At 51.3% G+C, this 19478-nt stretch overlaps 1 pseudogene; it reads right to left on the bottom strand.

The window, feature by feature from the left end:
• Positions 1-17163, bottom strand: part of LOC138782622 (kinesin-like protein KIF3A) — a 182739-nt pseudogene extending 165576 nt beyond the window's left edge.
• Positions 17164-19478: the final 2315 nt, after the last annotated feature.

The following is a 19478-nucleotide window of genomic DNA, read 5'->3' as shown; positions in this document are numbered from 1 at the left end:
CCAGTTAAGGCCCAACAGTAGTCAACAGGGATGCCAGTTAAGGCCCAGCAGTAGTCAAAATGAATGCCAGTTAAGGCCCAGCAGTAGTCTACATGGATGCCAGTTAAGGCCCAGCAGTAGCCAACATGGAGGCAAGGGCAGGCACAACAGTAGTCAACATGGATGCCAGTAAAGGCCCAGCAGTAGTCTACATGGATGCCAGTTAAGGCCCAGCAGTAGCCAACATGGAGGCAAGGGCAGGCACACCAGTAGTCAGCAGTAGTCAACATGGATGCCAGTTAAGGCCCAGCAGTAGCCAACATGGAGGCAAGGGCAGGCACCACAGTAGTCAGCAGTAGTCAACATGGATGCCAGTAAAGGTCCAGCAGTAGTCAACATGGATGCCAGTAAAGGCCCAGCAGTAGACTACATGGATGCCAGTTAAGGCCCAGCAGTAGCCAACATGGAGGCAAGGGTAGGCACAACAGTAGTCAACATGGATGCCAGTAAAGGCCCAGCAGTAGTCTACATGGATGCCAGTTAAGACCCAGCAGTACCCAACATGGAGGCAAGGGCAGGCACCACAGAAGTCAGCAGTAGTCAACATGGATGCCAGTAAAGGCCCAGCAATAGTCAACATGGATGCCAGTTAAGGCCCAGCAGTGGTCAAAATGAATGCCAGTTAAGGCCCAGCAGTAGTCTACATGGATGCCAGTTAAGGCCCAGCAGTAGCCAACATGGAGGCAAGGGCAGGCACAACAGTAGTCAACATGGATGCCAGTAAAGGCCCAGCAGTAGTCTACATGGATGCCAGTTAAGGCCCAGCAGTAGCCAACATGGAGGCAAGGGCAGGCACACCAGTAGTCAGCAGTAGTCAACATGGATGCCAGTTAAGGCCCAGCAGTAGCCAACATGGAGGCAAGGGCAGGCACCACAGTAGTCAGCAGTAGTCATCATGGTTGCCAGTAAAGACCCAGCAGTAGTCTACATGGAGGCAAGGGCAGGCACAACAGTAGTCAACATGGATGCCAGTAAAGGCCCAGCAGTAGCCAACAGTAGCCCAACAGTAGCCCAACATGGAGGCAAGGGCAGGCACACCAGTAGTCAGCAGTAGTCAACATGGATGCCAGTTAAGGCCTAGCAGTACCCAACATGGAGGCAAGGGCAGGCACCACAGTAGTCAGCAATAGTCAACATGGATGCCAGTAAAGGCCCAGCAGTAGTCAACATGGATGCCAGTTAAGGCCCAGCAGTAGTCAACATGGATGCCAGTTAAGGCCCAGCAGTAGTCAAAATGAATGCCAGTTAAGGCCCAGCAGTAGTCTACATGGATGCCAGTTAAGGCCCAGCAGTAGCCAACGTGGAGGCAAGGGCAGGCACAACAGTAGTCAACATGGATGCCAGTAAAGGCCCAGCAGTAGTCTACATGGATGCCAGTTAAGGCCCAGCAGTAGCCAACATGGAGGCAAGGGCAGGCACACCAGTATTCAGGAGTAGTCAACATGGATGCCAGTTAAGGCCCAGCAGTACCCAACATGGAGGCAAGGGCAGGCACCACAGTAGTCAGCAGTAGTCAACATGGATGCCAGTTAAGGCCCAGCAGTAGCCAACATGGAGGCAAGGGCAGGCACCACAGTAGTCAGCAGTAGTCATCATGGTTGCCAGTAAAGACCCAGCAGTAGTCTACATGGAGGCAAGGGCAGGCACAACAGTAGTCAACATGGATGCCAGTAAAGGCCCAGCAGTAGCCAACAGTAGCCCAACAGTAGCCCAACATGGAGGCAAGGGCAGGCACACCAGTAGTCAGCAGTAGTCAACATGGATGCCAGTTAAGGCCTAGCAGTACCCAACATGGAGGCAAGGGCAGGCACCACAGTAATCAGCAATAGTCAACATGGATGCCAGTAAAGGCCCAGCAGTAGTCAACATGGATGCCAGTTAAGGCCCAGCAGTAGTCAACATGGATGCCAGTTAAGGCCCAGCAGTAGTCAAAATGAATGCCAGTTAAGGCCCAGCAGTAGTCTACATGGATGCCAGTTAAGGCCCAGCAGTAGCCAACGTGGAGGCAAGGGCAGGCACAACAGTAGTCAACATGGATGCCAGTAAAGGCCCAGCAGTAGTCTACATGGATGCCAGTTAAGGCCCAGCAGTAGCCAACATGGAGGCAAGGGCAGGCACACCAGTATTCAGGAGTAGTCAACATGGATGCCAGTTAAGGCCCAGCAGTACCCAACATGGAGGCAAGGGCAGGCACCACAGTAGTCAGCAGTAGTCAACATGGATGCCAGTAAAGGCCCAGCAGTAGTCAACATGGCTGCCAGTAAAGGCCCAGCAGTAGACTACATGGATGCCAGTTAAGGCCCAGCAGTAGCCAACATGGAGGCAAGGGCAGGCACAACAGTAGTCAACATGGATGCCAGTAAAGGCCCAGCAGTAGTCAAAATGAATGCCAGTTAAGGCCCAGCAGTAGTCTACATGGATGCCAGTTAAGGCCCAGCAGTAGCCAACATGGAGGCAAGGGCAGGCACAACAGTAGTCAACATGGATGCCAGTAAAGGCCCAGCAGTAGTCTACATGGATGCCAGTTAAGGCCCAGCAGTAGCCAACATGGAGGCAAGGGCAGGCACACCAGTAGTCAGCAGTAGTCAACATGGATGCCAGTTAAGGCCCAGCAGTAGCCAACATGGAGGCAAGGGCAGGCACCACAGTAGTCAGCAGTAGTCAACATGGATGCCAGTAAAGGCCCAGCAGTAGTCTACATGGAGGCAAGGGCAGGCACAACAGTAGTCAACATGGATGCCAGTAAAGGCCCAGCAGTAGCCAACAGTAGCCCAACAGTAGCCCAACATGGAGGCAAGGGCAGGCACACAAGTAGTCAGCAGTAGTCAACATGGATGCCAGTTAAGGCCCAGCAGTACCCAACATGGAGGCAAGGGCAGGCACCACAGTAGTCAGCAGTAGTCAACATGGATGCCAGTAAAGGCCCAGCAGTAGTCAAAATGGATGCCAGTTAAGGCCCAGCAGTAGTCTACATGGATGCCAGTTAAGGCCCAGCAGTAGCCAACATGGAGGCAAGGGCAGGCACAACAGTAGTCAACATGGATGCCAGTAAAGGCCCAGCAGTAGTCTACATGGATGCCAGTTAAGGCCCAGCAGTAGCCAACATGGAGGCAAGGGCAGGCACACCAGTAGTCAGCAGTAGTCAACATGGATGCCAGTTAAGGCCCAGCAGTAGCCAACATGGAGGCAAGGGCAGGCACCACAGTAGTCAGCAGTAGTCAACATGGATGCCAGTAAAGGTCCAGCAGTAGTCAACATGGATGCCAGTAAAGGCCCAGCAGTAGACTACATGGATGCCAGTTAAGGCCCAGCAGTAGCCAACATGGAGGCAAGGGTAGGCACAACAGTAGTCAACATGGATGCCAGTAAAGGCCCAGCAGTAGTCTACATGGATGCCAGTTAAGACCCAGCAGTACCCAACATGGAGGCAAGGGCAGGCACCACAGAAGTCAGCAGTAGTCAACATGGATGCCAGTAAAGGCCCAGCAATAGTCAACATGGATGCCAGTTAAGGCCCAGCAGTAGTCAAAATGAATGCCAGTTAAGGCCCAGCAGTAGTCTACATGGATGCCATTTAAGGCCCAGCAGTAGCCAACATGGAGGCAAGGGCAGGCACAACAGTAGTCAACATGGATGCCAGTAAAGGCCCAGCAGTAGTCTACATGGATGCCAGTTAAGGCCCAGCAGTAGCCAACATGGAGGCAAGGGCAGGCACACCAGTAGTCAGCAGTAGTCAACATGGATGCCAGTTAAGGCCCAGCAGTAGCCAACATGGAGGCAAGGGCAGGCACCACAGTAGTCAGCAGTAGTCATCATGGTTGCCAGTAAAGACCCAGCAGTAGTCTACATGGAGGCAATGGCAGGCACAACAGTAGTCAACATGGATGCCAGTAAAGGCCCAGCAGTAGCCAACAGTAGCCCAACAGTAGCCCAACATGGAGGCAAGGGCAGGCACACCAGTAGTCAGCAGTAGTCAACATGGATGCCAGTTAAGGCCTAGCAGTACCCAACATGGAGGCAAGGGCAGGCACCACAGTAGTCAGCAATAGTCAACATGGATGCCAGTAAAGGCCCAGCAGTAGTCAACATGGATGCCAGTTAAGGCCCAGCAGTAGTCAACATGGATGCCAGTTAAGGCCCAGCAGTAGTCAAAATGAATGCCAGTTAAGGCCCAGCAGTAGTCTACATGGATGCCAGTTAAGGCCCAGCAGTAGCCAACGTGGAGGCAAGGGCAGGCACAACAGTAGTCAACATGGATGCCAGTAAAGGCCCAGCAGTAGTCTACATGGATGCCAGTTAAGGCCCAGCAGTAGCCAACATGGAGGCAAGGGCAGGCACACCAGTATTCAGGAGTAGTCAACATGGATGCCAGTTAAGGCCCAGCAGTACCCAACATGGAGGCAAGGGCAGGCACCACAGTAGTCAGCAGTAGTCAACATGGATGCCAGTAAAGGCCCAGCAGTAGTCAACATGGATGCCAGTAAAGGCCCAGCAGTAGACAACATGGATGCCAGTTAAGGCCCAGCAGTAGCCAACATGGAGGCAAGGGCAGGCACAACAGTAGTCAACATGGATGCCAGTAAAGGCCCAGCAGTAGTCAAAATGAATGCCAGTTAAGGCCCAGCAGTAGTCTACATGGATGCCAGTTAAGGCCCAGCAGTAGCCAACATGGAGGCAAGGGCAGGCACAACAGTAGTCAACATGGATGCCAGTAAAGGCCCAGCAGTAGTCTACATGGATGCCAGTTAAGGCCCAGCAGTAGCCAACATGGAGGCAAGGGCAGGCACACCAGTAGTCAGCAGTAGTCAACATGGATGCCAGTTAAGGCCCAGCAGTAGCCAACATGGAGGCAAGGGCAGGCACCACAGTAGTCAGCAGTAGTCAACATGGATGCCAGTAAAGGCCCAGCAGTAGTCTACATGGAGGCAAGGGCAGGCACAACAGTAGTCAACATGGATGCCAGTAAAGGCCCAGCAGTAGCCAACAGTAGCCCAACAGTAGCCCAACATGGAGGCAAGGGCAGGCACACAAGTAGTCAGCAGTAGTCAACATGGATGCCAGTTAAGGCCCAGCAGTACCCAACATGGAGGCAAGGGCAGGCACCACAGTAGTCAGCAGTAGTCAACATGGATGCCAGTAAAGGCCCAGCAGTAGTCAACATGGATGCCAGTTAAGGCCCAGCAGTAGTCAACATGGATGCCAGTTAAGGCCCAGCAGTAGTCAAAATGAATGCCAGTTAAGGCCCAGCAGTAGTCTACATGGATGCCAGTTAAGGCCCAGCAGTAGCCAACATGGAGGCAAGGGCAGGCACAACAGTAGTCAACATGGATGCCAGTAAAGGCCCAGCAGTAGTCTACATGGATGCCAGTTAAGGCCCAGCAGTAGTCAACATGGAGGCAAGGGCAGGCACACCAGTAGTCAGCAGTAGTCAACATGGATGCCAGTTAAGGCCCAGCAGTAGCCAACATGGAGGCAAGGGCAGGCACCACAGTAGTCAGCAGTAGTCAATATGGATGTCAGTAAAGGCCCAGCAGTAGTCTACATGGAGGCAAGGGCAGGCACAACAGTAGTCAACATGGATGCCAGTAAAGGCCCAGCAGTAGCCAACAGTAGCCCAACAGTAGCCCAACATGGAGGCAAGGGCAGGCACACCAGTAGTCAGCAGTAGTCAACATGGATGCCAGTTAAAGAGTCACTGTCGTATTTTTTTTTTTTGCAGAAATCAATAGTCCAGGCGATTTTAAGAAACTTTGTAATTGGGTTTATTAGCCAAATCTGCCATTATCTACATGTAAAAAGCCTTTTCCCAGGCCCCCCCCCTCCTTCCTCTTTTTCATCCACTCTGAAAAATCTGAAAACTGTGACTTGTTGCAGGAGACGTACCCTGTCTGTTCTAGGGAGAGGGGAGGGGGGAGGAGGAAGGAGGGAGTTAGCCGGCAGCAGAAAGCAGATAACAGAGGATTACAGGCACGGAGCTGGGTGACAGCTGTAATCCGAGCTCAGACAGGTCACTGGTGATGGTCAGAACAGATAACGGGTGAGGGATTTGTAGATTAACTCTTTGTTGTCCTGTTTTGGTCTTTTGTTTAGCTCTCTCCATAGGAGAACAATGAAGACAGGGGGGAGAGCTTCAAACTGCTTTTTCATGATAAAAATGCATTTTTCGGATAATAAACCCAATTACAAAGTTTCTTAAAATCGCCTGGACTATTGATTTCTGCAAAAAAAAAATTCACGACAGTGACACTTTAAGGCCCAGCAGTACCCAACATGGAGGCAAGGGCAGGCACCACAGTAGTCAGCAGTAGTCAACATGGATGCCAGTAAAGGCCCAGCAGTAGTCAACATGGATGCCAGTTAAGGCCCAACAGTAGTCAACAGGGATGCCAGTTAAGGCCCAGCAGTAGTCAAAATGAATGCCAGTTAAGGCCCAGCAGTAGTCTACATGGATGCCAGTTAAGGCCCAGCAGTAGCCAACATGGAGGCAAGGGCAGGCACAACAGTAGTCAACATGGATGCCAGTAAAGGCCCAGCAGTAGTCTACATGGATGCCAGTTAAGGCCCAGCAGTAGCCAACATGGAGGCAAGGGCAGGCACACCAGTAGTCAGCAGTAGTCAACATGGATGCCAGTTAAGGCCCAGCAGTAGCCAACACGGAGGCAAGGGCAGGCACCACAGTAGTCAGCAGTAGTCAACATGGATGCCAGTAAAGGTCCAGCAGTAGTCAACATGGATGCCAGTAAAGGCCCAGCAGTAGTCTACATGGATGCCAGTTAAGGCCCAGCAGTATCCAACATGGAGGCAAGGGTAGGCACAACAGTAGTCAACATGGATGCCAGTAAAGGCCCAGCAGTAGTCTACATGGATGCCAGTTAAGACCCAGCAGTACCCAACATGGAGGCAAGGGCAGGCACCACAGAAGTCAGCAGTAGTCAACATGGATGCCAGTAAAGGCCCAGCAATAGTCAACATGGATGCCAGTTAAGGCCCAGCAGTAGTCAAAATGAATGCCAGTTAAGGCCCAGCAGTAGTCTACATGGATGCCAGTTAAGGCCCAGCAGTAGCCAACATGGAGGCAAGGGCAGGCACAACAGTAGTCAACATGGATGCCAGTAAAGGCCCAGCAGTAGTCTACATGGATGCCAGTTAAGGCCCAGCAGTAGCCAACATGGAGGCAAGGGCAGGCACACCAGTAGTCAGCAGTAGTCAACATGGATGCCAGTTAAGGCCCAGCAGTAGTCTACATGGAGGCAAGGGCAGGCACAACAGTAGTCAACATGGATGCCAGTAAAGGCCCAGCAGTAGCCAACAGTAGCCCAACAGTAGCCCAACATGGAGGCAAGGGCAGGCACACCAGTAGTCAGCAGTAGTCAACATGGATGCCAGTTAAGGCCCAGCAGTACCCAACATGGAGGCAAGGGCAGGCACCACAGTAGTCAGCAGTAGTCAACATGGATGCCAGTAAAGGCCCAGCAGTAGTCAACATGGATGCCAGTTAAGGCCCAACAGTAGTCAACAGGGATACCAGTTAAGGCCCAGCAGTAGTCAAAATGAATGCCAGTTAAGGCCCAGCAGTAGTCTACATGGATGCCAGTTAAGGCCCAGCAGTAGCCAACATGGAGGCAAGGGCAGGCACAACAGTAGTCAACATGGATGCCAGTAAAGGCCCAGCAGTAGTCTACATGGATGCCAGTTAAGGCCCAGCAGTAGCCAACATGGAGGCAAGGGCAGGCACACCAGTAGTCAGCAGTAGTCAACATGGATGCCAGTTAAGGCCCAGCAGTAGCCAACATGGAGGCAAGGGCAGGCACCACAGTAGTCAGCAGTAGTCAACATGGATGCCAGTAAAGGTCCAGCAGTAGTCAACATGGATGCCAGTAAAGGCCCAGCAGTAGACTACATGGATGCCAGTTAAGGCCCAGCAGTAGCCAACATGGAGGCAAGGGTAGGCACAACAGTAGTCAACATGGATGCCAGTAAAGGCCCAGCAGTAGTCTACATGGATGCCAGTTAAGACCCAGCAGTACCCAACATGGAGGCAAGGGCAGGCACCACAGAAGTCAGCAGTAGTCAACATGGATGCCAGTAACGGCCCAGCAATAGTCAACATGGATGCCAGTTAAGGCCCAGCAGTAGTCAAAATGAATGCCAGTTAAGGCCCAGCAGTAGTCTACATGGATGCCAGTTAAGGCCCAGCAGTAGCCAACATGGAGGCAAGGGCAGGCACAACAGTAGTCAACATGGATGCCAGTAAAGGCCCAGCAGTAGTCTACATGGATGCCAGTTAAGGCCCAGCAGTAGCCAACATGGAGGCAAGGGCAGGCACACCAGTAGTCAGCAGTAGTCAACATGGATGCCAGTTAAGGCCCAGCAGTAGCCAACATGGAGGCAAGGGCAGGCACCACAGTAGTCAGCAGTAGTCAACATGGATGCCAGTAAAGACCCAGCAGTAGTCTACATGGAGGCAAGGGCAGGCACAACAGTAGTCAACATGGATGCCAGTAAAGGCCCAGCAGTAGCCAACAGTAGCCCACAGTAGCCCAACATGGAGGCAAGGGCAGGCACACCAGTAGTCAGCAGTAGTCAACATGGATGCCAGTTAAGGCCTAGCAGTACCCAACATGGAGGCAAGGGCAGGCACCACAGTAGTCAGCAATAGTCAACATGGATGCCAGTAAAGGCCCAGCAGTAGTCAACATGGATGCCAGTTAAGGCCCAGCAGTAGTCAACATGGATGCCAGTTAAGGCCCAGCAGTAGTCAAAATGAATGCCAGTTAAGGCCCAGCAGTAGTCTACATGGATGCCAGTTAAGGCCCAGCAGTAGCCAACATGGAGACAAGGGCAGGCTCAACAGTAGTCAACATGGATGCCAGTAAAGGCCCAGCAGTAGTCTACATGGATGCCAGTTAAGGCCCAGCAGTAGCCAACATGGAGGCAAGGGCAGGCACACCAGTAGTCAGCAGTAGTCAACATGGATGCCAGTTAAGGCCCAGCAGTACCCAACATGGAGGCAAGGGCAGGCACCACAGTAGTCAGCAGTAGTCAACATGGATGCCAGTAAAGGCCCAGCAGTAGTCAACATGGATGCCAGTAAAGGCCCAGCAGTAGACTACATGGATGCCAGTTAAGGCCCAGCAGTAGCCAACATGGAGGCAAGGGCAGGCACAACAGTAGTCAACATGGATGCCAGTAAAGGCCCAGCAGTAGTCAAAATGAATGCCAGTTAAGGCCCAGCAGTAGTCTACATGGATGCCAGTTAAGGCCCAGCAGTAGCCAACATGGAGGCAAGGGCAGGCACAACAGTAGTCAACATGGATGCCAGTAAAGGCCCAGCAGTAGTCTACATGGATGCCAGTTAAGGCCCAGCAGTAGCCAACATGGAGGCAAGGGCAGGCACACCAGTAGTCAGCAGTAGTCAACATGGATGCCAGTTAAGGCCCAGCAGTAGCCAACATGGAGGCAAGGGCAGGCACCACAGTAGTCAGCAGTAGTCAACATGGATGCCAGTAAAGGCCCAGCAGTAGTCTACATGGAGGCAAGGGCAGGCACAACTGTAGTCAACATGGATGCCAGTAAAGGCCCAGCAGTAGCCAACAGTAGCCCAACAGTAGCCCAACATGGAGGCAAGGGCAGGCACACAAGTAGTCAGCAGTAGTCAACATGGATGCCAGTTAAGGCCCAGCAGTACCCAACATGGAGGCAAGGGCAGGCACCACAGTAGTCAGCAGTAGTCAACATGGATGCCAGTAAAGGCCCAGCAGTAGTCAACATGGATGCCAGTTAAGGCCCAGCAGTAGTCAACATGGATGCCAGTTAAGGCCCAGCAGTAGTCAAAATGAATGCCAGTTAAGGCCCAGCAGTAGTCTACATGGATGCCAGTTAAGGCCCAGCAGTAGCCAACATGGAGGCAAGGGCAGGCACAACAGTAGTCAACATGGATGCCAGTAAAGGCCCAGCAGTAGTCTACATGGATGCCAGTTAAGGCCCAGCAGTAGCCAACATGGAGGCAAGGGCAGGCACACCAGTAGTCAGCAGTAGTCAACATGGATGCCAGTTAAGGCCCAGCAGTAGCCAACATGGAGGCAAGGGCAGGCACCACAGTAGTCAGCAGTAGTCAATATGGATGCCAGTAAAGGCCCAGCAGTAGTCTACATGGAGGCAAGGGCAGGCACAACAGTAGTCAACATGGATGCCAGTAAAGGCCCAGCAGTAGCCAACAGTAGCCCAACAGTAGCCCAACATGGAGGCAAGGGCAGGCACACCAGTAGTCAGCAGTAGTCAACATGGATGCCAGTTAAGGCCCAGCAGTACCCAACATGGAGGCAAGGGCAGGCACCACAGTAGTCAGCAGTAGTCAACATGGATGCCAGTAAAGGCCCAGCAGTAGTCAACATGGATGCCAGTTAAGGCCCAACAGTAGTCAACAGGGATGCCAGTTAAGGCCCAGCAGTAGTCAAAATGAATGCCAGTTAAGGCCCAGCAGTAGTCTACATGGATGCCAGTTAAGGCCCAGCAGTAGCCAACATGGAGGCAAGGGCAGGCACAACAGTAGTCAACATGGATGCCAGTAAAGGCCCAGCAGTAGTCTACATGGATGCCAGTTAAGGCCCAGCAGTAGCCAACATGGAGGCAAGGGCAGGCACACCAGTAGTCAGCAGTAGTCAACATGGATGCCAGTTAAGGCCCAGCAGTAGCCAACATGGAGGCAAGGGCAGGCACCACAGTAGTCAGCAGTAGTCAACATGGATGCCAGTAAAGGTCCAGCAGTAGTCAACATGGATGCCAGTAAAGGCCCAGCAGTAGACTACATGGATGCCAGTTAAGGCCCAGCAGTAGCCAACATGGAGGCAAGGGTAGGCACAACAGTAGTCAACATGGATGAAAGTAAAGGCCCAGCAGTAGTCTACATGGATGCCAGTTAAGACCCAGCAGTACCCAACATGGAGGCAAGGGCAGGCACCACAGAAGTCAGCAGTAGTCAACATGGATGCCAGTAAAGGCCCAGCAATAGTCAACATGGATGCCAGTTAAGGCCCAGCAGTAGTCAAAATGAATGCCAGTTAAGGCCCAGCAGTAGTCTACATGGATGCCAGTTAAGGCCCAGCAGTAGCCAACATGGAGGCAAGGGCAGGCACAACAGTAGTCAACATGGATGCCAGTAAAGGCCCAGCAGTAGTCTACATGGATGCCAGTTAAGGCCCAGCAGTAGCCAACATGGAGGCAAGGGCAGGCACACCAGTAGTCAGCAGTAGTCAACATGGATGCCAGTTAAGGCCCAGCAGTAGCCAACATGGAGGCAAGGGCAGGCACCACAGTAGTCAGCAGTAGTCAACATGGATGCCAGTAAAGACCCAGCAGTAGTCTACATGGAGGCAAGGGCAGGCACAACAGTAGTCAACATGGATGCCAGTAAAGGCCCAGCAGTAGCCAACAGTAGCCCAACAGTAGCCCAACATGGAGGCAAGGGCAGGCACACCAGTAGTCAGCAGTAGTCAACATGGATGCCAGTTAAGGCCTTGCAGTACCCAACATGGAGGCAAGGGCAGGCACCACAGTAGTCAGCAATAGTCAACATGGATGCCAGTAAAGGCCCAGCAGTAGTCAACATGGATGCCAGTTAAGGCCCAGCAGTAGTCAACATGGATGCCAGTTAAGGCCCAGCAGTAGTCAAAATGAATGCCAGTTAAGGCCCAGCAGTAGTCTACATGGATGCCAGTTAAGGCCCAGCAGTAGCCAACATGGAGACAAGGGCAGGCTCAACAGTAGTCAACATGGATGCCAGTAAAGGCCCAGCAGTAGTCTACATGGATGCCAGTTAAGGCCCAGCAGTAGCCAACATGGAGGCAAGGGCAGGCACACCAGTAGTCAGCAGTAGTCAACATGGATGCCAGTTAAGGCCCAGCAGTAGCCAACATGGAGGCAAGAGCAGACACCACAGTAGTCAGCAGTAGTCAACATGGATGCCAGTAAAGGTCCAGCAGTAGTCTACATGGAGGCAAGGGCAGGCACAACAGTAGTCAACATTGATGCCAGTAAAGGCCCAGCAGTAGCCAACAGTAGCCCAACAGTAGCCCAACATGGAGGCAAGGGCAGGCACACCAGTAGTCAGCAGTAGTCAACATGGATGCAAGTTAAGGCCCAGCAGTACCCAACATGGAGGCAAGGGCAGGCACCACAGTAGTCAGCAGTAGTCAACATGGATGCCAGTAAAGGCCCAGCAGTAGTCAACATGGATGCCAGTTAAGGCCCAACAGTAGTCAACATGGATGCCAGTTAAGGCCCAGCAGTAGTCAAAATGAATGCCAGTTAAGGCCCAGCAGTAGTCTACATGGATGCCAGTTAAGGCCCAGCAGTAGCCAACATGGAGGCAAGGGCAGGCACAACAGAAGTCAACATGGATGCCAGTAAAGGCCCAGCAGTAGTCTACATGGATGCCAGTTAAGGCCCAGCAGTAGCCAACATGGAGGCAAGGGCAGGCACACCAGTAGTCAGCAGTAGTCAACATGGATGCCAGTTAAGGCCCAGCAGTAGCCAACATGGAGGCAAGGGCAGGCACCACAGTAGTCAGCAGTAGTCAACATGGATGCAAGTAAAGGCCCAGCAGTAGTCTACATGGAGGCAAGGGCAGGAACAACAGTAGTCAACATGGATGCCAGTAAAGGCCCAGCAGTAGCCAACAGTAGCCCAACATGGAGGCAAGGGCAGGCACACCAGTAATCAGCAGTAGTCAACATGGATGCCAGTTAAGGCCCAGAAGTAGCCAACATGGAGGCAAGGGCAGGCACAACAGTAGTCAACATGGATGCCAGTTAAGGCCCAGCAGTAGCCAACATGGAGGCAAGGGCAGCACGGTGGCTCAGTGGTTAGCACTGTAGATTTGCAGCTCTGGAGTCCTGGGTTCAATGATGACCAAGGACAACATCTGCAAAAATTTGTATGTTTTCTCCATGTTTGCGTGGGTTTCCTCCAGGTACTCCACTTTACTCTTACACCCAAAAACATACAGATAGGTGCGGAATCTGTGTGCGCTATACAAATAATAAAAAAACAGAGCCAGACAGAGCAGTAGTCAACATGGATGCCAGTTAAGGCCCAGCAGTAGTCAACATGGATGCCTGTTAAGGCCCAGCAGTAGCCAACATAGAAGCAATGGCAGGCACACCAGTAGTCAACATGGATGCCAGTTAAGGCCAAGCAGTGGCCAACATGGAGGCAAGGGCAGGCACACCAGTAGTCAGCAGTAGTCAAAATGGATGCCAGTTGACTTGCGGAAATGAGCACAGATGCGGTGCACCTTGTTGAGCAAGTCAGCCACATTGGGGTAAGCTTTAAGGAACCGCAGCAAAATTAGGTTGAAGACGTGGGCCAGACATGGTACATGTGTGAGGCTGCCAAGTTGCAGAGCCGCCACCAGGTTTCGCCCCTTGTCACACGCAACCAAGCTTACTGCTAATTACACACGAACCCGGGTGCTGACAGCTAACTGGCTAGGCCAGCTGTCAGTAACCATCAAGGGTACACCTGATGCCTCTCGACCGGGGGTGGTGAGGACCCGACCACAGCTAGACCAAAAAAACTAAAATAAAAAAGCTGGCTAGTTGGCGGGGGCGCGATCGGTGGCCCCCGGCAACCAGTCCCGCTCCTTCGCAGACGTAGTGTGACGTCGGAGCATGGCAGTGAGTACACAGAGAACAATACAGTCTGCTTAAGAGGCCACAGAATTTGATCGAATACACTTTCAATCCTTTAAAGAGTCCCTAAGAGACGGCAAGTGCGGTAGCCTGTGTATTAAAAGACCTGGTCAATCCTGCCTTCAAAAATGCTACTACAACATCCAAGAATGGAAAGAAGCTACTGGTAAAAGGCCTCGTCAATCCTGCCTTCGAAACGGCTAAAACATCCAAGGAAGGTAGAAGGTGCTGTTCAGCAGTTTGAGCGCCGCCTGTTGGCGCTTACCCACGGCAGTGCTGCTGCACCTAAAACTAAAATAGCCGGATTATGGATAGATTTAGCCTCACACCCTCATGCAGTTGTGCATGAGAGGCATCTCTTTGGAGGTAGGGACTAAGAATAACAATACAGTCTTCTTAAGAGCTAAAAAATGAAATGACGGCAGAAAACCCCCGCAAGTTGACATCCACAGATTATATGGTTTAAAATGCATAACACAAGGATGCTAAATTAGGATCCACCATTATCACTGTCTGTTCCTTTGAACAGTGGCATGTATCTTGGAGATACAATAGATGACCAGACAGCCCTGCAAAATTGCACTTGAATTGAAGTCGATTTGATTTTAAATTTTAAATTGAATGTTAGAAAATAAAAAAAAAACATAAAGTGGCTATTACCAGCCTTTAGATGAGGCAGGCGTGGAACCTCACAAAAATTAGGCCTGACACAGTAGAGTAAGAGTAAAAAAAATAAAATAAAATAGCTGATTGGTTGGCGGGGGCACGATCGGCAGGCAACCAGTGCCGCTCCTCCGCAGATGTAGTGTGACGTTAGAGCATGGCAGTGAGGACACAGAGAACAACGAGGCAAGTGCAGGCACACTAGTAGTCTACATGAATGCCAGTTAAGGCCTAGCAACAACGAGGCAAGGGCAGGCACACCAGTAGTCTACATGGATGCCAGTTAAGGCCCAGCAACAACGAGGCAAGGGTAGGCACACCAGTAGTCTACATGAATGCCAGTTAAGGCCTAGCAACAACGAGGCAAGGGCAGGCACACCAGTGGTCTACATGGATGCCAGTTAAGGCCCAGCAACAACGAGGCAAGGACAGGCACACCAATAGTCTACATGGATGTCAGTTAAGGCCCAGCAACAACGAGGCAAGGGCAGGCACACCAGTAGTCTACATGGATGCCAGTTAAGGCCCAGCAACAACGAGGCAAGGGCAGGCACACCAATAGTCTACATGGATGCCAGTTAAGGCCCAGCAGTAGCCAACAAGTAGCCTTCTACCCCCAGCTCCCTTTCGATTTTCAATTTGACTGCAGCAGTTGGGAAACATTCCCTGCATAATGTAACTACTCACGTCTACCCCCGCCACCACCCTTTCGATTTTCAATTTGACTGCATTCCCTGCATAATGTGACTCACCACCTCTCCCCCCCACCGCTGTTTTGATTTTGAATTTGACTTTGATCCTTGAGGATCTGGCAATTGTCTCATGCAAAGGGATAATCACTTGAGGGGTAGTGTACTACAAATGCCAGCAATACAGTGTAGTACCCACTAGTTTAGGGGGGCTGTACGGTACAATCTGGTAGTGGCTGGACCTAGACACACGCTGGGATACCCCCTTACAATGAGCAGTGAAGTTTTATGCAGCTGTACTACTAATCCCAGCAATACAGTGTAGTACCCACTAGTTTAGGGGGGCTGTACGGTACAATCTGGTATTGGCCGGAACGATACACACTCTCTGTCACCCCTTTACAATGAGTAGTGAAGTTCTATGCAGGATGTACTACAAATTCCAGCAATACAGTGTAGTACACACTAGTTTAGGGGGTGCTATCTGGTATGGGCACCAACTGTACACACATCTTCTGTCACCCCTATACAATGAGCAGTAAAGTTCTATGCAGGATGCACTACAAATCCCAGCAATACAGTGCAGTACACACTAGTTTAGGGGGGGCTTGACGGTGCTATCTGGTATCGGCAACAACTGTACACATTTTGTCACCCCAATGCAATAAGCAGTGAAGTAAGTTCTATGCAGGATGCACTACGTATCCCAGCTATACAGTGCAGTACACACTAGTTTGGGGGGGCTTGACGGTGCTATCTGGTATGGGCAACAACTGTACACACTTTGTCACCCCAATACAATGAGCAGTGAAGTAAGTTCTATGCATGATGCACTACATAACCCAGCTATACAGTGCAGTACACATTAGTTTAGGGGGGGCTTGACGGTGCTATCTGGTATGGGCACCAACTGTACACACTTTCTGTCTCCCCAATACAATGAGCAGTCAAGTAAGTTCTATGCACTACAACTACCAGCTATACAGTGCAATACACACTAGTTTAGGTGGTGCTATCTGGTATGGGCAACAACTGTACACACGCTTTATCACCCCAATACAATATGAGCAGTGAAGTAAGTTCTATGCTGGATGCACTACAACTCCCAGCTATACAGTGCAGTTCACACTAGTTTAGGTGGTGCTATCTGGTATGGGCAACAACTGTACACACGCTTTATCACCCCAATACAATACGAGCAGTGAAGTAAGTTCTATGCGAGATGCACTACAACTCCCAGCTATACAGTGCAGTACACCAGGACCACCAGCCCCAAAATCAAAAAGGAGTACACTGAGCACTTCTTAGGGGTGTGTATGCAACACCTAATGTCCCCTTTCTGTCAGCAGCCGGTCACCACAGTGTGCTGGTTAAATCACGGTAGCAGCACTGCAACTACCAGCCAGCAGTCAGTAGTAATAGTATTAATAAAAGCTGTTAAGCCCTGAAAAGGGCTGTTTGTTTATATTGCTAGTATATACCCTGCCTACTGGAACGCTAAATCCTTCACTGACACTCTCCTTGACCAGCAGCAGCTCTGTCCCTGATCTCTCACAGCATGCGTCTGAAGCAAGCACTGCCGGCGCCGAATTTTATATGGCAGGGTCATCTGATCAGGCCAACCAATCGCTGCTATCGACATGTATGGGTCCCACGTCATCGCAGGATGCACCAAAGAGTCTCCTGCATGTTTATTGGCTGCGAAAAAGTGCGCAAACTTACAGGAAACGGATGATGAGATTTCCTCGAGTATCGCGAGATGAGCACGTTCGCTCAGATTTTATGGTTTGGGTGTTTTTTTTTCCCCCTTCTCTTCTTTCTTTCCACTGTCACCTCAGGGGTGGGGGGGAGGGAGGGTAAGGGGTTTAAAAGTTTATATAGTCTGTAATGTATTATGAATGAAAATGTAATTAATTCGGGATATGAAAATAAAAGATTTATAAATAAATTAAAAAAAGTCTTCATCCCATTTACAGACTGTGCTGTCAATGGCTCGAAAGCTGTGTAATCATTTCAGCCATTCAAGTCGCTCTCACCACATCCTCCTCGAACTGCAGCGGAGGAATGGTCTTCCCAACCATCGTCTCATTTGCGATGTAGCCACACGGTGGTTCTCCACCCTCCACATGCTGGACCAGCTCTATGAGCAGAGGAAGGCCTTGACTGATTTCCTCTTAATGCAAGCGGACACGGCGACCCCCCTGTGTAACCTGGAACTTGGGCAGTGGCAGCTCATGCGTGACACCTGCCGCTTGCTACGACCCTTTGAGGAGGCCACCTTTCTGGTCAGTGGTCAAGACACAGGACTGAGCGCCATCATACCCATGCTTCATGTACTGGAGCTGATGCTGATGCAACTCAGTGGTGAGGGGGAAGAGGTCTTGCCACTGACGCAGCCAGGGTCGTTGGAGGAAGGCTTGGCCGAAGAGGAGGGAGAGGAATTTGAGGAGGAGAAGGAGGACCTGAACGCACAGGAACTCTTAGAGGAGACGAGTGGAGGAGAAGGAGATGAGCCTTCCTGCCAGACCAGATGGGGGCCAGAGGAGGCAGTATGCTGTGGAGACGGAGGCGGAATCTCCTACCACTCCCTGGTGGAAATGGCTAAGCGCTGTTGATATGCTTTCGGGACGACCCACGCTTGCAACGGATTCGTCAATGGGACTTGTTCTGGCTTGCCACACTACTGGACCCACGTTATCGCAACAAGCTGTGTGAATTCATTCACCCTTCCCTACGGGAGGAAAAAAAATAATTATTATAGAGAGGAGCTGGGTGCACAGTTAGTGGCAGCCTTTGGAACACGACGCTCTCATTCACGCCATTCCCACCAGGGCCACACCAGCAGCGCTGCCTCCTCCACATCCTCCTCTAGCAGCTTGGGTGGCATGAGCAGCAGCACCAGTCTGAGCCTGATATCCATGATGCACACTTTCATGCAGCCACAGGCCGGGGTAACAGGAGAACCTGCACAGCAGCATGACATGGCGGCACGCCTCAAACAGCAAGTCCAGGTGTTTTTGAACTCTACGTTGCCACTTAACGTCCCTGAACCCCTGGACTACTGGGTGGGAAAATTAGATGTCTGGCCACAACTCGCTGAATTTGCTTTGGACATACTCTCCTGTCCGGCCAGCAGTGTGTCATCCCAGCGAGTTTTCAGCGCAGCGTGTCATATTGTCAGTCCCAGGAGAACCAGATTGTCCTGTGATACTGTGTAACGTCTGACTTTCATCAAAATGAACGTCACATGGATAGATAAGGACTTTGTGACACCTGCTCCTGATACCACAGAGTGGAATTTGGTCCTGTTGTCAACAAGATGTAGGACCTTTTCTGCTTCTATTATGGCCTATATGTGAACAAGACCTTACTGGTCATTCCACCATTACTACTGTGGCTGCTGCTTCCCTGCTACCTCTCGCCTGTCCATGGACCTCATTATTCTGCTTCCGCTGCTCATGTCACCCCATTACAACTGTTACTCCTGCCCTGGCCTCCATGTTGGCTAATGCCGCTCCTGGCCGCCATATAGGCTACTGCTGGGCCTTCACTGGCCTCCATGTTGGCTACTGCCACTCCTGCCCTGGCTTCCATGTTGGCTACTGCCGCTTTTGCCCTGGCCTCCATATAGGCTACTGCTGGGCCTTCACTGGCCTCCATGTTGACTACTGCTGCTCCTGCCCTGGCCTTCATGTTGGCTACTGCTGCTCCTGCCCTGGCCTCCATGTCGGCTACTGCCGCTCCTGCCCTGGCCTTCATGTTGGCTACTGCCGCTCCTGCCCTGGCCTCCATGTCGGCTAGTGCCGCTCCCGCCCTGCCCTTCATATAGGCTACTGCTGGGCCTTCACTGGCTTCCATGTCGACTACTGCCGCTCCTGCCCTGGCCTCTATGTTGGCTCCTGCCGCTCCTGCCCGTGCCTCCATGTTGGCTACTGCTAATCCTGCCTGGCCTCCATGTTGACTACTGTTGCTGGTGCCTGGCCTCCATGTTGACTACTGCTGCTCCTTCGCTGCATTTGTGACCTTTTTTCTGCATAGACCCAGAAATGGTGAATTTCCTGCATAGACCCTGTAATGGTGAATAATGAAGTCTAAAAAAATAAATTGACTTTGAGATATCGAAAAGATAATGATGTTACTGACATGTAGAGCCCTAAATTCAACCAAATACACTACACCCGTATCATATAGATGCTTTAAACTATGAAATCCGAAAAAATCCGGAAGTCCAGTTGGAACAAACTTTTGAAAAGTTCGCTCATCTCTAGCCGTCACATCAGTACGCAATGACAACAAAGTTAAATGTGTGGTATAAAAACGGATACAAGTTATTTTAAGCCATTTCACAAAAATAATACAACTAAAAAACTGTACATTAGGGCACCAGGTATACACA

This window comes from Dendropsophus ebraccatus, chromosome 1 (genome assembly GCF_027789765.1).
Source record: "Dendropsophus ebraccatus isolate aDenEbr1 chromosome 1, aDenEbr1.pat, whole genome shotgun sequence".
Lineage (NCBI taxonomy): Eukaryota > Metazoa > Chordata > Amphibia > Anura > Hylidae > Dendropsophus > Dendropsophus ebraccatus.
This window is presented reverse-complemented; position numbering and strand designations above follow the sequence as displayed.